The sequence below is a fragment of the Sphaeramia orbicularis genome, chromosome 20 (genome assembly GCF_902148855.1).
Source record: "Sphaeramia orbicularis chromosome 20, fSphaOr1.1, whole genome shotgun sequence".
In the NCBI taxonomy this organism is placed as follows: domain Eukaryota; kingdom Metazoa; phylum Chordata; class Actinopteri; order Kurtiformes; family Apogonidae; genus Sphaeramia; species Sphaeramia orbicularis.
Window position 1 is genome coordinate 33769968 of NC_043976.1, and position 18499 is coordinate 33788466.

Genomic DNA, 18499 nt, shown 5'->3' on the forward strand with positions numbered 1-18499 from the left:
AACTCCTGGTGCAGACTATGGTTATCTCCCACCTTGACTACTGCAATGCTCTTCTAACGGGCCTCCTAGCTTGTGTTGTCAGACCACTACAGATGGTCCAGAATGCAGCAGCGTGTCTGGTCTTCAATCAGCCTAAAAGGGCACATGTCACCCCCTTACTCATTGAGTTACACTGGCTACCCATAGCTGCCCGCATCAAATTCAAATCTTTAATCCTCGCCTACAAAATTCTCAGTGGATCTGCTCCTACCTACCTAGGTTCACTGATGAAAGCTTATGTTGCTCCACGACCACTCCGCTCGTCTGGGGAACGTAGTCTGGTGGTCCCCAGACCTTGTACAAGACAATCCAGGCTCTTTTCATGGGTCGTTCCACGTTGGTGGAACGCTCTACCAAGTGCTACAAGAACAGAGGCATCCCTGCCTATCTTCAAGAAGCTCCTGAAGACCCAGCTCTTCCGAGAGCACATACTATCCTAGCACTTTCAAACATTCCTTTTTAAATATTCTAATAAGGTTTTTCCCAGGATTATCACAGATTCTTCCAGGATTATCTCTGGACCTGCTGCGGTGGTCCTGCCTCTCTCCTGCCCTCATCATCACCACTCACTTATCCTCAACTGCCTCCATGTGTCTCCCCCTACTCCCCCCTTCTCCCCCAGTCTCTATCTCTATTTCTCTCTCTTTTTCTCTTGCTTTACCCTCTCTCTTTAACCCCAACTGGTCAAGGCAGACGGCCATCCTCCAGGAGTCTGGGTCTGCTCCAGGTTTCTGCTGTTAAAGGGAAGTTTTTCCTTCCACTGTCACCAGTCACAAGTGTTTGCTCCTGGAGGATTCTGTTGGGTTTCTGTAAATTGGCTTAGAGTCTGGTTTTGACCAACTCTATATATAAAGTGTCATGAGATAACTTTGTTGTGATCTGGCGCTATATAAATAAATTTGATTGTTTGAGTGATTTAATTGGTTTTCCCCTGTAAGTCGCTTTGGAAAAAAGCGTCTGCCAAATGCGTAAACATAAACATAAACATAGTTCCATATCAGCCAACACAGTGGACACTTAAGCATCATCCCATACACTGATATTCATACCATTACCGTAACTTTGCCATTCTGGATAAACCTGATCTGCACTAACATGTTTGAGTGTAAATCAGTTGCTAGATGTTATTTGGCTTTAATTAACAGGTGTCTTCAACAAAAAGTTTTTTGTTTTTTTTGCATATTATTCATTCATTCATTCATATTTGTTTTGAGCAATAGTAAAAATTAAGCATTTTTTGTGTACGAGGAACTAATATCCGAGCAAATACATTAATAAATAAAGGTGATCAAGACAAAATAGCGATTGCCATATACACTAGTAATAACAAAATAAATTTAATATGTACTGCTCCATGAAGTGAGTAATAACAAGTATTAGAGAATGATCAAATGTGAGAAAACATCAGATTAGCTGCATTAAAAATGTTTTTATCTCATAGTTTTCGCACAGTATATCACTTTCTGATATTGCGTTTTAACCCCTTTAGCCATAAAAATTATATTAATATTCATCTACTTTAAAAAATATAATAAATCAGGACAATGAATGTTATTTTTTTCAACTTTTGCTCAAAGTTTAGACCCTAATGTTAATAAAAGTACATCAAAAGTGTATTTTAGTGCAAACTTTAATGTTCAAACATGATTTTTAATCTTTGTGGGGTGAAATATATGCTATTAAAAATCTCGACACGAACAATTAATTTATGCATATCATCGTCAATCCAGCCGAAAAAAAAAAAAAAAGGCGAGGATAAAAAATTCCAATTTCTCTTTTAGTTTGTTACAGTTTACTCAGGCATAGTAATAGATACAATATTTTAGACAATGGGAATAGATTCTGTGAGGTCTCTAAATGTCCATAGACACCAAGAACATCCATATGAACCTTATTATTGTGAAGTAATTCTTCATTTACTTTGGGTATGTCTGTTTAGGCGTTTTTCCCCGAAAATATGGTCAGGAATACATGTTTCTTTGCTTCAGAAATAAAACACATCTTGGACATATTTGTAACGTCATAAAAAATAGGTTGATTACAAAAATTTCAATCACATTGTTTTTCCATGCCTAAATAAGAATAGAAACACTCAGGAAAAAGAATCTTGACTAAGGTTCTTATAATTCGTGCTTCAAAGGGTGAATTTTCTGTTTATATTTCCACCATTTTCACCTGATGTTAAAGGGAGTATATGTAGTATTTGTACTTTCAAATATTAATCACAATGTACCTTAAAATTACACTGGGTTACAAAAAAATGTTTTTTGCAAGTTGTCTCGGTTTTTTCAACTGAATTAGGAGCATTTTGCACCGCTAAATCCAAAAATGACATCTGTTTTTCTCAATCAGGTCAGCTTTTTTTGCTAATTTGATTTTGAAAAATTTGATCTTCTCACAAAACTGATTATATTTTTGTGACTTTATCAGTTGATTTTTTATATAGTTCTCACCCAAAATAGGTTTTAAGAGAAAAAAAATCATTTTCTAACAGGATTCCTGTTAGGTACAATGGTGTATTCACCGCAGATGTAGCAGAATACGTCAGGCTTATTTTTGCAAGATCTTCTAGTCGAAGCCATTTCATTCACCTGTAATATTAAAAAAAAACTATTAATCATAAATTGGCAAAAGTAAAATCTTAAAATAAAATGAGATTTATACTGTATTCGGCGTATGATACAGTCTGTAGATATATATAGTGTTGATTTGTTGGTGGATTTTGTTGTTCTAAGTCTGTTCTGGTACATGACTTCCTCCTGCTGTTGAGTTTGGAACATCAACACTACATAGAATCTCTTCAAAGACAGCTGTTATGGGGGTGTTAGAAGAAAATGTCCTCATTAAATCCTAGTAGAAGACAGACCCAAACCTGATCAGTTGTCAGGGGAACCTTCCACTCACAGGATGGATGCACATACTGTATTTGCAAGGCGTCCAACTCATCAGCAGCATGTGGACAAGTGGGATCCTGTCACAGAGAAACTGTTATGTATTATCTAATCTCTGAACAAGTGCTCACCAGAGGGAGGATTTTATCATTCACTTCATCACCATGATACAAATATTACAGCTTCATTTAAAGTCTTTTTTATGCGTCTCTGTCAGTGAGAACTGTGGATGGAGACATTATGTTTTTTCTCTCTGTTTTGTTTTTCTCAGGAAAATCTGAAGGGAATTTCTCCAAAGATGAACAGATTACATTTGGTAGTCGATGGGCTCTGACAAGATAATTTACATACTATTTATGGATGAATTTCACACAAATATGTAACATGATCATGTTATGTGTCGGTGTAATGTTCTGAAAAATTGCTTTTCTGAGATCTAAAATTCATGGGCTTGCACTTCCTCCTCTTAGAGCAGGGGTCTCAAACTCATTTTCTTTAAGGGGCCACATCCAGCCTGATTTGATCTCAAGTGGGCCGGACCAGGAAAATAATAGCATAATAACCTATAGTTAATAATGACAACTCCAAATTTTGGTCTGTGTTTTACTGCAAAAAACCTATTAAATTATGAAAATACTTACTTTTATAAAGTATCCAAACAAAAAAGATGTGGATCACCTGAAAAAACTGAAATTTCCTAAGAGAAATAAGTGAAAATTTAACAATATTCTGCCTCAATTTATCATTTCTACTTGTGGATCGGATCTACAAAGACACTAAACATTGAGGAACAAGCAGAAAATAGTTAAAATTGTGCTGAATTTTCTTTAGACATTTCAGGTTGTTCATATTTTTTCAGGTTATTCACATTTTATTGTTACAGGATAATTTGCAAATGTTAATATTTTCAAAATTTAATGCTATTTTTTGCTCTAAAACAGACAAAAATTTTAAGCTGTCATTATTTACAGACATAATGTAAGAAAATATGGAGTTATTATTTTTTGTAGGTTATTATGCTATTATTTTATTGTGGATCATATTGGTCTGCGTGTGGAACCTGAACAAAAATGAGTTTCGATACCCTTGACTGTGGAATTTTTACACTTTTCAAATTCATCCCCGGATTGTAACCTTTGGCAGGCTGTATTCGGCCCCCGGGTCACATGTTTGAGGCCCCTGTTTTAGAGCATGCCTGAACAGTGGTAGAACTGAGCAGGTGAGAACCAGAGCATCCTCTAGGGCAGACTGGATACCATTGTTTAAGAGACCAACTCTGGAAAAATCTGCATTTTCCGTAAAAGTGGTGGCAATATGGAATTCCCTTCAGTCAGTGTATCTTTTGGTAATTAAAAAAAAACAAAAGAAAAACTAGTGGTTAATTGATTTTCCTTTTAAAATAATGGAATTAAAATTGAATTTCAAGGGGTTTTTCTTTTTCAGTGTCAAAACAGATAAACCAAATTTTAACCCTTTCATGCATGAATTATGAGACCCTCAATCAAGATTTTTTTTTTTTCTGTGTGTGTTTTTATACCTCTTTAGGCATTAAAAAAACATGCCTAAAGAAAATCTTTTTATGAACCTATTTTTTCATGGAGCTGCAAAAATGTCCACTCAGGTGGACACCATGCGTTTAAGTTTTGGAGCAAAGAAACATGTATTTACTACTACTACTACTACTACTACTACTACTACTACTACTACTAATAATAATAATAATAATAATAATTATAATAATAATAATAATAATAATAATAGATTTTATTTGTGTAGTGCTTTTCATGGAACTCAAAGACACTTTACATACAGCAGATAAAAACAGAAATCAAACACATTATAAACAGATAAAAGCAGGTGCAGACAGCACGTATATAAATATAAAACAGTTAAACATTAAAAGCAATCTTAAATAAGTGAGTTTTTAAAAGGGATTTGAAGGTGTTGGGGTCGGAGCAATGTCAGATAATAGGTGGGAGGGAGTTCCAGAGGGTTGGGGCAGCAATAGAGAAAGCTCTGTCCCCCCAAATAATAATAATAACAATAATAATAATAATAATAATAATAATAATACATTTTATTTATAGGTGCCTTTCAGGACACTCAAGGTCACCGTACAAAGTTGTTAAAAATAAATAAAACACAATTAAAATTACATATATACATGTATAAAACACGTAGGTACATAAAATGGCAGTAGACAAAAGTGAAATTATGGAATTGAGTGGGCCTGTCTGAATAAATAAGTCTTAAACTGGGATTTGAAGGTGGTAATAGAATCACAGTTATGAGAAATCACAAATATGAGAAAATACACGATTAACTCTTAAAAATGCAAAACACAGATAATAATAGTAAAACAAATGATGATAAATCAATCAAGAAAGGTTAAACAGAGAGAAAAATTCAAGTATGTAGCACTGGGTCTTTATGGGTTAATCCTGTTTTTCCCAAACACTGACTAGTTATCTATTCCTTTTTGGCCCGGAAAAAACAGTAAAATGATTAAGCTTGAGAATTAATGTTGCGCTGAGATATTTCAGGAAGCACCGGACACAACCATGTGACCTCGAACAGATGCAACAGACTTATGCAATTTTAATGCAGCTCCTGCCTGCAGGTGATGTCTTTATTGCAACCTGTGATATTGAATTAAAGCACAGTGTTTAGTGCAATGCAGACATTCAGTGATGACGTTATTCATGTGTAAAAAAAAAAGGCCTGGACTGTCCTTGCCAACAGGTAACACCAGCTCATGTGTGGGCTGCATTTGCATGTAGTCTGAAATATATAACGAGCCTACACTTCATTTTACTACCAGGGCAGAGGAGGTTAGTGGCATCTGAAAGCTGAGAGGTGAAAAGTTGAGTCTGGTTCTGCATGAATAGATAAGTGCATATGTGTTTTGGAAAACACATATGCACCGGCAGTAACTCAGGACTCATTATTTCTCTGATGCTGGGTCCGGTTCCGCTCAAAGGGGGAGGAGTTTTGTGTCTCTCTGAGCCAATCGGAACGAGGGGAAACAGGTCAGGTAGTCGAAGAGGACCTCAGATAGAGAAGGCAGGGCAGAGCAACCAGGCACGCCAGAAGGTAAGAGAGCAGACACACACATACACACACATATACACACACACCTTGTCGGATCTCGCCCTGGCTCTGGTTAAGCATCTGCCTTTAAAAATTGATAGACCAGTGTAACCACTTCTGTATGACATAGTAAGTGTGTGTGTGTGTGTGTGTGTGTGTGTGCTTAAATGAGTGGCAGAGCAGAAATAGGGCAGTTCCATTTTAGTCACTGATGAGTCTTTTCAGGACTTACCTACTGGGGTTTGTAGATGCAGCAACAAAAAAAAAGAATATAAACACACAAAATTAGATTAACACCAAGTGAGTCATGCTGAAATAATTAACTTTGCAAGTAATATTTGGCCTTAAAGTTGCATCCAGACTACATCCGATTGCACACTGTACTTAAAAGCAGATACTGGAAATGGTGTAAACTCTTTTCAGTTATAAGTGTGTGTCCGTGTATGCTTATAAAGTGTGTGTGGATAGAAAGCAGGTCCCTACTGTGTATCACTCGTCTATTTATAGTGAGAACAAATCCCAGATATGAAAGGAATCCTTCTGCCACTTAGAGGCAGCGAGAAAGGGAGAGGGCGGAGAGAAGACGAAAAAGACACGAAAGAGATGGAGAATAGACCAAGTACAAAGTGAACTTATGTACTAGTGTTGTTGCATCAACAGGTACGTGGCATTTGCTTTCTGTTTGTGTGTGTGTGTGTGCAGTGTGTTTCATTGGAATGCATGTATTTACTTAGGAGTCGTAGACTAATATGGACGCTCCATGGTAACTTGGGTTTGTGTATATGTTTAAACATTGAATTACTGTATTTTTATTTATATCTAAAATCTGTTAAGAGCTATAAGAGCTATGAACCTAAAAAAAAAAAAGGTCAAAACTTTGAAAAAAAAGCTCAAAAGTTAAAAAAAAGAGCTCACAACTTTAAAAAGAGAGTTCAAAATAGAAAAAAAAATACTGCTAAAAATCTTTTAAAAAAAAAAGAAAAACTCCAAATTTTAAAAACTAGCTCAAAAGCTTAAAAAAGAGAGCCAGAAACCTGAAAAAAGAGATAAAAACTTAGAAACCAAGCTCAAAACTGTAAAAAAAAAAAAAAAGAGCTCACAACTTTAAAAAGAGAGCTCAAAATAAAAACAACAGCTGAAAATCTTAAAAAGAAAAAAAAAAAGCTGACAACCTTAAAAAGAGTTAAAAATAAAAATTTAAAAAAATAGCTGAAAATTTTTAAAACTAGCTAAAAACTAAACAAACAAAAAAAACAAACAGCCAAAAACCTGAAAAAAACTGACGTCAAAACTGTAAAAAAAAAAAAAAAAAAAAAAAAGCTCACAACTTTAAAAAGAGAGCTCAAATAAAAAAAAAACAGCTGGAAAAAAAAAGACTGACAACCTAAAAAGTGTTAAAATCTTAAAAAATCAGCCTGAATCAGCTGAAAATCAGCTGAAAATCAGCTGAAAGCCGTAAAAAAAACAGCTCACAACTTTAAAAAGAGAGCTCAAATAAAAAAAACAGCTGGAAATTAAACAACAACAACAACAACAACAAAAGCTGACAACCTAAAAAGAGTTCAAAATCTTAAAAGAAGAGCTCAACATTTTTAAAACTAGCTAAAGGTCTTAAAAAATCAGACAAAAACCTGAAAAAAGAGACAAAAACCTTAAAATAGATCTCAAAGCCGTAAAAAAAGAGCTCACAACTTTAAAAAAGAGAGCTCAAAATTAAAAAAAAAAACAAACAGCTGAAAATCTTACAAAAAAGAAAAGCTGGCAACTTAAAAAAGAGTTCAAAATCTTAAAAAAAGAGCCCCAAATTCTTAAAACTAGCTCAAAATAATAATAATAAAAAATAAAAAAAAAAACAGCCAAAAACCTGAAAGAGCTAAACCCCTAAAAACAGAGCTCAAAAACACATAAAAGAGCTCACAACTTTAAAAGGAGAGCTCAAAATAAAAGAAAACAGCTGAAAATCCTAAAAAATAAAACCTGACAACCTAAAAATAGTTTAAAAAAATTTAAAAGTAGCCCAAAATCTAAAAAAACCCCAGCCAAAAACCTGAAAAAAGAGCTAAAAACCTAAAAATAGAGCTCAAAATCCAACAAAGAGCTCAAAACATAAATAAAAAAGCCCTTTAGCGCTTTCAAACTGATTGCCTGTCCTTTCAGACATATCCCATTACTTCCTGCCAAAATGCAAAGCTTTCAAGGGAATATGGCGTTACGCAGCACATGCATCATATGCACATTTAAGGAAAAAAAAACCCCACAAGTGCCGCGTTTTAGTGTTTTCACCTCCTTTAAACACAACCTGCTGTCACGACGTCACAAATGGATCACTCATGACAAGATTCTCTTGTGTTACGTGACTTTTAATATGTTTATTGTAAAATATTTGCATAATTATGTGTAATAATTGCTCTTGTACCTCTGCACAAATGTCAGAGAGTGTGTGAAAGTGAAAGAGCTTCTGGAGATTAGTGTGGCGTCAGGGAGCAGCTGCTACTCCCCGGCCAACATAAATATGATCACATTGTGTATACTGGAGTATGAGTGTGTATATGTGTGTGTGTGTGTGTGTGGTTTTGTTTTAGGGTGTCCAGGCTTTTGCTCTTATGTCAAGGTCAGCAAAGCTTTTTCTGTATGTTGTGGCCCAAACAGCACCGTGGAAACAGTATCTAAGAGCTGCTACCGATCACAGCCTGGGACACGTTTTCTTTTTTTTTTTTTTTTTTTTTGCTGCTCTGCTCTGAGCCGTTCATAGATAAGATAAATAGGCCATGGAAACTTCTAGTAGCCACTTGGGTGAGTGCTGATCTGTGAAGTTGATTTGGAAATGGAAAAGAGACACAGTGAGGGGCTTAAAAAACTGGAAGATTACTTTATGCTTATACCTGTTTTGAAAATAAAAGAAAAAGAAAAAATGACTTTTGAGCAAAATATATCATTAACCCATAAGGACCCAGTACTACTTTGGTGGCAGTTCCATAGTATTTTCTCACTATATTTAGCTTGTCATAAGTGATTTATCTTCGTTTATTATGTTATTTTTTGTATTTTGTGTTTTTTCAGTGACCATCAGGTATTTTCCTATATTTAATTCACTGATCATGTAGATATTCATTAAAGCTCAGCTTAAAGTTGAAGGTTATTATATCAAAAACACAGCAAACTGAAGAAAAAGTGACTTTTTCAGCAAAATATATCATTAATTGAACATTTTCTCTCTATTTAACCTTTTTTTAAGCAATTTATCTCCATTTATTATAATATTATCCTCTGTATTTTGCATTCTCTCCGTGAAAATCAGGTTTTTTGTCTTTTTTTTTTTTTTAATATTTAATTCACTGAACATGTCAAGGTTCATAAAAACGCAGATTAAAGTTGAGAATTATGAATGAAAGAATGAATTTATTTTGGTTTGTACATCAATCATTGCACTTAGTACAATAATCGCAATAAACATAAAATCCAAAAAAGGAATAGACTAGAAGCAAAAGCTTATATTTTTTTGCCCATCCTTTTCATCTGATACACTACTTACATTCAATTAAATGTGAACATCACCGAGCATCAAGTATTCACACCGTAAAAAAAAAAAAAAAATCAACAACAAAAACATAGCTACCATTTCAATTCAATATTCCTAAATAATTTTTAACTAAAGGCTTACAGCGAAAACTGAGGAAAAAGTGACTTTTTCAGTAAAATATATCATTAACTGAACATAAACCAAGTGTCTCCATCCGCTGTCATTGATTCAACTCCATGGGTTTTACTGGTGAATCAATGATGTAGAAGATGACAGTGTTTCCACGGTAACTACGGAGCCTCTGAACGTCCAAATGGATCATATCTGATGACCATGAAAAAATAAAATACTGCATGTTACATCAGTTATTTACATGTATTGATAGGATTGGTGGATCAGCAGGTATTAAGCAGTTTAGATCAGTAGATGGTTTTGGTCGACAGTGGATGTTTGGGTCTTTATCGGTTAATAATAACAGTATTGATTTTTTTTTTTATATTGATATATTAATACAAAAAATATAATTGAACTTTTTGGGTGGAATATATTTATATATTTACTAGAATCAGCTGGAGGTTGTGGAACCTGGATCAAACCATGTGTTGAAATAAGAAGGGGGGGAGGGGGGGGGGTTGGCAAACTGCAATTGGATTTTCTTATTTTTTACCAAAAACAAAGATAATGCACAGAACAAATATGCTGATTAGTGCCTTGTGAAGCAAACATTATTTTATGGTGATAGATTAATAATTTTCATTAAAAAAATGACTGATGTTCTACTATTTTCTGGGGCCCCTGTCAACCACAGGCCCTTACAACTGTCATCACTTTACTCCCCCCCTACGGCACCCCTGCATGTGTTACAGACGAAATCTCAGCTGTTATCTACACCCGAATATTTATGTAATTAAAATACATCCAACCCCCATATGCTGACATCTGGCTGAAGTCCACAGTCAGTATGTCAGCCAAGAATAAACCTCCAGTGGAACAAACGCTAATGTAATTCTCTCTCAAAACATTACCCATCATGTTCTAATTATAATTTAGTTTACTGTGTAAAAAATACACATATTGTTGAGAAAGAATATAAGGAAATCTCTGTGATGTCTATGTTTACATGTACTCTAATATTCATTTTTTGCACAACTTCCAAAAAAAGCTGTTTATATGTGCAATGAAAATGAATATTCCTAATACTGTATATTCTTGTTTACATACAGTCATGCATAAAATAATGTGGGTCCTTGTGGCAGATGTTCATTTCCATTCATTCCTTCAAATACCTCCTGGAAAAAGGACAGCTTTCTGATATTTCCTCATATTTATATAACTAATAATTTCAAAAGTCAAGATTGTTTATTGTCATTAAGTGCACAAAACGAAATTCTCTTAGAGATAGTTCTTGTCTAGTTACAAACAGAAGAGAAACTATAATATCAAAAACACTCAAGAATATGTACAACAATATGAGTGTCACTAGAGGATTAGTGTATCAAGACTATGTACAATGTATATAGAAGAAATGTAATATACAGTATGTACAGACCAGTACAGGAACAGTATGTGCTATTAGGATGCAATTGTGTGCAATATTGTGTGCAATAAGGTACTAAAGTGCAAATGGATCACAGTCCCAGTCCCAGAGAAGTTGGATTTATACATAAATTATCCATAACTTTTTGATGTCCTTTGTCATAATGTTTAACAGTAAAGGTGTTTCCGGTTGTGGTCATAAATGTGCACTTTTCTCTGGAGTGTCCATCTGTACCAGAGAGGATCTTTGTTTTTACTCATTCTGACCATAAACACAACCTGCAGAAAATATGCAAAGTAGAGGAATTTTCCAAAGGACTGCAAAAGAGCTCACAACTTTAAAAAAGAGTTAAAAATAAAAACAACAGCTGAAAATTTTTAAAGAAAAGCTGACAACCTAAAAAGAGCTCGAAATCTTAAAAAATGAGCTCCAAATTTTTAAAACTATCTCAAAATCTTAAAAAAAACAGCCAAAAACCTGAAAAAAGAGCTAAAAACCCCAAAACAGAGCTCAAAACTGTAAAAAACAAACAAACAAACAAACAAACAAACAAACAAACAAACAACTCACAACTTTAAAGAGACCTCAAAATTAAAACAACAGCTGAAAATCTTTTTTAAAAAGAAAAGCTGACAACCTAAAAAAAAGTTCAAAATCTTAAAAAAAGAGCTCCAAATTTTTTAAAACTAGCTCAAAATCTAAAAAAACAAAACAAAACAAAACAAAAAAAACAGCCAAAAACCTGAAAAAAGCACTGAAAATCTAAAAACAGAGCTCAAAACTGTTTGAAAAACAAACAAACAAAAAAGAGCTCACAACAGCTGAAAAAAAAATTTTTTTAAAGAAAAGCTGACAACCATAAAAAGAGTTTAAAATCTGAAAAAAAGAGCTCCAAATGTTTTAAAAGTAGCTAAAAATCTTAAAAAAAAAAAAAAAAAAAAAAAAACAGCCAAAAATCAGAAAAAAAAGAGCTGAAAACCTAAAAACAGAGCTCCAAAACATAAAAAAGAGCTCACAATTTAAAAAGAGAGCTCAAAATTTAAAAAAAAAAAAAAAACCTGCCGAAAAACAGCTGAAAAGCCAAAAGCTGCAAACCTAAAAACAGTTCAACAAATTTTAAAACTAGCCCAACATCTAAAAAAAACCTAGCCAAAAACCTGAAAAAAGAGCTAAAAACCTAAAGATAGAGCTCAAAATCCAACAAAGAAGTGTATCAAGACTATGTACAATGTATGTAGAAGAAATGTAAAATACAGTATGTACAGACCAGTATGTGCTATTAGGATGCAATTGTGTGCAATATTGTGTGCAATAAGGTACAAATGTGCAAATGGATCGCAGTCCCAGTCCCACAGAAGTTGGATTTATACATAAAGTATCCATAACTTCTTCATGTCCTTTGTCATGATGTTTAACAGTAAATGTGTTTCCGGTTGTGTCCATAAATGTGTACTTTTCTCTGGAGTGTCCATCTGTACCAGAGAGGATCTTTGTTTTTACTCAGTCTGACCATAAACACGACCTGCAGAAAACATGCAAAGTAGAGGAATTTTCCTAAAGGACTGTATATACATCTAAAGAATCTGTATGAAACCAGAATAACATAGACATATCTGGCATGTGTTCAATTGTCGCTGTCAGGTGGAAACCTCGTAAGTCCATTTTTTGGTCTTTTTAATCCAACGGCCCAAAGGTCTGATGGTTCGTCCGTTTTCCGTTTGTTATGGAATATCTTTTGGGTAAGGTCTACCAAGTTTGCTCAAAGAATTAGGAAATATTGATTTTTGAATTTTATATGAATTTTTAAGGTTTTTTTTTTTTTTTGTTTTGTTTTTTTAAATCCCCATTGGTTTATAATGGGACACATTTCAAAGTGCTGTAACTTGAAAACAGGTGAAGGCATTGATGTAATTATTATTGGCAACAGATAGGAAGTCACATATGGGCTTTCATTTAGTGCCATGACCTTTGACCTTGACTAATCTTGACAGGTCAAACCTAAGGTCATCTATGTCCAGATTTCTAGAAACTTCTCCAAAACCATCAACCAGAATCAACTGAAATTCATAGCAGATGTTCTTTGGGGCAAGATCTACCAAGTTTGTTCAAAGAACTGAGAAATATTGATTTTTGAATTCGTTAAGAATTTCTGAAATTTTAAAAATCCCCATTGGTTTATAATGGGAAAATTTTCAAAGTGCTATAACTTGGAAACGGTTGAAGATATTGATATAATTACTATTGGAAATCGATAGGAAGTCACATATGGACCTTGGGTGACCTTGAAAGATCAAACAAATGACAATTAATATTTTTAAATATGCCATTGGACTACAGGACCCGTGGTCCCATTTTTTTTTTTTTTCATTAAACAATTCTATTGGTCAGTCTTCACATTGGCCTGAGGGTTTTAGAAATATTTACCCAATGAAAAGTGTTGGAAACGGCTTGTGACTACATCTCTTATCTCCATTCATTATATTTAGAATATACATTGTGTCATGGTGGCAGCCCATGCCCTGTGAGTGGGTTGAACCTGTGTCCTTTGTTCTCAGGCTCTGGGCCTGGTTCTGGGTTGGAGTGACAGGGTTTGGGCCTGCTAGCTTAGCTGGTCTAGTTTTGTTTGTTTCTATTAATCATATTTTCATTTCATATTTATTATTTTTGCATCCTTAGAAATAGCTACATAATGGGCCCACAGATCAAAACACATTTTGCATAGCTTAAGTCTGGTTCTTTTGTTCCTTTTGTTCCCTAACTGTTTGATGCTCACTCCATGCTCTCTCCATCCCATCACCAGATCCCAGGCCTGACAGACAAACAGGAAGAGGGAGGTTCCCAAACCTTTTATAGTAGAGGGCATCAGGAACTTACCAAGGGTGGCAGCCATCAGAGGGGAGTTTTGTGAGTTGGCCAGTAGTTAACCTTAAAATGCTCTAAACCAGGTTTAAACTGTTAGAGACTTTTGGGGAAGTATTAATATAAGTAGTGAAATGAGGTATAGGTCAAGATATCAGTAATATTCTGGTAATATTAATTGAAAGGTAAACTGAACATTGGGGATTGGTTTGTTCATGTGGGAGGGGCAACGGGTATAAAAGCCTGGAGTAGAAGCTCCTCGAGGAGAAGTGTGGCTCTGCTTGAGTGAAGCAGGTCACTGAAGCTGGCTGCCCTTAGCCATGGGCTGAGCTTTATTTTCTGTGGTTTAAGACTGATTTTCCTTATGTTTTGTCACGCTGTTTTTCATCAATTAGTTGAGTTTTTTTCTGTTTTTAGTTTTTTTTTTAGTTTTTTTTCACTAACACAGCTCAATCGGCGATGTCACCTGGGCAAACACTGTAAATAAATCATACTGCGGTGAAGATTATTCCAGCCTCCTGGTGTGTTTCCTCCTCCACATGGTCAATCATCACACATTGTTTTTCCAGTTTCCTGAAAAATAACCGTTTTGGACATAAGAGGTTTCTGCCCAACAGTGGCTAAATGTAAAATACTCCATTTGGAGAAAGGTCTTCTTCAGAATATTCACATTTGACACCTGTCGAAGTCAGAATACTGTCATATTCTGGACAATAGTGGAACATTAGTGTGCATGTAAACAAACTCACAGTGTTTCTACTTTGAATCAGGCGTGATGCAAACCAATTTTAAACAGTCTCCATAGGTTAAACAGCAAATTGACTATTGTACTTCTACTTTACCTGGAGTCTTGTGCAGCCAGACATAAAAACTCTAAGCTAGAACAAGAGATAAGTCTGGCCCCATCCAATAATATTCTGGAATATGAAAAAAAAAAAAACTCATCTTGGGTGGCATTTAACCTGGAATGCAGCCGTAGTGTGTGTGTTTGTAAAATAATGCCAGGACTAAAAGTTGTTTTGGTGAAATATTTGCATGTGGAGTGGACAGCAGTGGTTATGACAATGAATAAAAGCCGATAAAAGAAAACACCACAACAAAACATGGGTTTGGATATGTCAAAACAGTAACATGCAAATAGCACAAGGATGAAAAATAGTGACTAAAAATGTACATTATATTCAGGTTCAGATTCTGTATATATGTAGGATTCCAGGATTTGGTCTTAAATAAAAGCCGGTGAATAAATAGACTGTCATTTAGATAGCTACTATGACTAATATACATTAGTTTTCCTAATCTGTTATTTACATTATTAGGACTCTAAACTGATGTAACTTTATCATTAACGAAGCAAAAGTAATGTGTTGTGTTGTATAAATGTGAGATGGGGGTGGGATTTAATACGTTTTCGTCTTCCCACTCCTTTTTGAGCAGAACATATTGAATTTATTTTGTTATTACTAGTGTGCAGGGCAGTTGCTATATTGTCTTGATCACCTTTATTACTTCCGCCAAGGAGGTTATGTTTTCATTGGAGTTTGTTTGTTTGTTTGTTTGTTTGTTTGTTTGTTTGTTTGTTAGCAAGATAACTCAAAAAGTTCTGGATGGATTTTGATGAAATTTTGAGGAAATGTTGATACTGGGACAAGGAAGAAATGATTACATTTTGGTGGGGATCGGGGGGTGTTTGTTTGTCTGTCTGTTAGCGAGATGATTCAAAAAGTTATGGAAGGATGGTGACTGGGGGGGGGGGGGGGGGGGGGGGGGGGCTGCACTCTCCAAATGCTTTTCGACTTTATTAGTATATTTGCTCTGATATTAGTTCCTTGTACACATACAGGGTGGGGAAGCAAAATTTACAATATTTTGAGGCAGGGATTGAAAGACAGTGTATGACCAATTAGTTTATTGAAAGTCATGAGAATTTATTTGCCAAAAGAAAATTGACATAATAGAAAATGTTTTTATTCTATGTGTCCTCCTTCTTTCTCAATAACTGCCTTCACACGCTTCCTGAAACTTGCACAAGTGTTCCTCAAATATTCGGGTGACAACTTCTCCCATTCTTCTTTAATAGTATCTTCCAGACTTTCTCGTAATAGTTTTGCTCATAGTCATTCTCTTCTTTCCATTATAAACAGTCTTTATGGACACTCCAACTATTTTTGAAATCTCCTTTGGTGTGACGAGTGCATTCAGCAAATCACACACTCTTTGACGTTTGCTTTCCTGATTACTCATATGGGCAAAAGTTTCTGAAAAGGTATGGATAATAGTGTTAGGTATGATTATGACATCAATATATGTTTGGTTTCAAAACAATTGACGTAGTGCCTGCTGAGAAAAAACAACTAAATGTTCATTGTAAATTTTGCTTCCCCACCCTGTAGAAATGTTTGTTTTTTTCTTATGCTCGAAACAAATAAATGAATGAATGAATTAATTAATCTTAAGATTAATGAGTGAATCTAAACATTGATGGGCAATGTTTTGAACAGGTTTAACCCTTTCATGCGTAGTGGTCACTACAGTGGACAGTTACTCTACAGCTTTACTCTTGTATATTCATGGGTTTTGTTGTTTTAGTTCCATATAAACCAACACAGTGGACACTTATGCATCATCTCATAAACTGCAATTCATACCATTATTGTAACTTTGCTGTTCTTGATTGGTTCTTGAGTGGAAATCAATTGTTAATATTTATTTTTTGTATATTATCTCCATGAAGTGAGTAATAACTCGTACTAGAATATGTTAAAATGTGAGAAAACATCAGATTAGCTGCATTAAACATGGTTTCATTTCACTATTTTCACATCACTTTATGATATTGGGTTTTAAATACATGTTTCTTTGCTTCAAGAATAAAATTCATGGTGTAGCTGAGTGGACATTTTTGTAAATCTATGAAAAACAGGTTGATTTAAAAAAAAAAAAAAAAAAAAAAAAAAAAATTCAATCATATTGTTTTTTTTTTTTTCATGCCTAAAGAGGAATAAAAACACTCAGGAAAAAAAATCTTGATTAAGGTTCTCATAACACTGGTCAACAACAAATTTATTAAGTTTTTTGAGCTGATTTAGGATAATTTTGGTGTGCTGAATCCAAAAATCCCATTAATTTTGCTCAATCAGGTCAACTTTCTGAACTATGCTACATATTGGCTTTTTAACATTTTTGCTTACATTTATGGGCATTTTCACATCATATGATACAAAATTCTTTAATATTTCTTGCAATAAACGAGTTCTGAAGATTTTACTTTTGCCAATTTATGATTGTTTTTTTTTTTAATATTACATGTGAATGAAATGGCTTCGACGAGAAGATCTTGCAAAAATAAGCCTGACGTATTCTGCTACATCTGCGGTGAATACACCATTGTACCTAACAGGAATCAAGTCACAAGTTTCATAAAGTGTGCTTACCAATCTTATTTTGGTATTAATTATTATATTTTGTGAGAAGATCAAATTTTTCAAAATCAAATTAGCAAAAAAACCTGACCTGATTGAGAAAAACAGATGTCATTTTTGGATTTAGCGGTGCAAAATGGTCCTAATTCAGTTGAAAAAACCTAGACAACTTGCAAAAAACATTTTTTTTGTAACCCAGTGTAATTCATGCATGAAAGGGTTAAATATCAGGTAAAATATCTCGACCTTATATTAGCTAATTTCGAAAAATCTGTTTAATTGATGGATATGGTTGCAAAAGAAAACACATTTAAATTCATTACAGCCTGTTTATTATTTAATGCTGCAAATAGTTTCATGCAATCATTGATCTTTTCACCTTTAAACTATCTAACTTCCAGATCCTCTCGTGATCACGTACAGATGAGAGATTAAACTTTTGTACATGAAACCAATAATATATAATCACTGATGTAAAAGTCCTCCATAATGACGTTCCTCAGGTGCTCCGTGACCTTGTGGTTTTCCTTCAAGGCTCGGGATCAGTAACACGAGGAGTATCCAATGGGAACTGAAAGGCAGGTTTATGTAAATCCACATTTGGATCGGAGCTCTTGGCCTTCAGAGCTCATCCTGGATCCTGACCGGTCATGAATAACTCACCGCTTCATCTTTTTATATCCTTTTTATTGTCTGTGCTGTTTGTGTTTGTGTAATCCTCATGTATGTTGTTGAGTTAAGTCTTTTAAAAGCCCAGCTAGAGTCAGGAAGTGCAAATTAGCTCTGGTCATAAAAGCATTGGTCTGTGGCAACAGCCCATGCTATATAACTGTCCCCATACAAATAAGCACTAAATAAATAATGTTCAATGGGAGGATTATTCCACTGTCCGTAGCGCTATTAAATGCGCCTCATTGTCCCGGTTACACAGCAGTGGAATAGCCACAGGGTTGATTGTGTTGCCCAAGGACACTTTGACAAGAGGAGGCGGGGATCGAACCTTGTACCTGACACCGGACCATTTGCTCGGCAGCTCCTCCCTTAGTTACCGTCGCTATGATGTCTGCCAGGAGATCTGTCGATGAGTGGCACCAGTGCAGGACACAGTTGGGCTTTGATAAACATATTTAAACACCTGCAC

At 34.7% G+C, this 18499-nt stretch overlaps 1 protein-coding gene across 2 annotated transcripts in view; it reads left to right on the forward strand.

Annotated features, from left to right (window-relative positions):
• Positions 1 to 5827: 5827 nt before the first annotated feature.
• smpx (small muscle protein X-linked) overlaps positions 5828 to 18499 on the forward strand; it is a 37479-nt gene continuing 24807 nt past the window's right edge. Inside the window, exon 1 of one of the 2 annotated variants that reach the window (XM_030123457.1) lies at positions 5828 to 6023. The gene's annotated coding sequence lies outside the window, so the exon portion shown is untranslated. Of the gene's footprint in view, positions 6024 to 6071; positions 6681 to 18499 lie in introns of those variants that run through there. The other variant, XM_030123458.1, reaches the window with a different exon arrangement.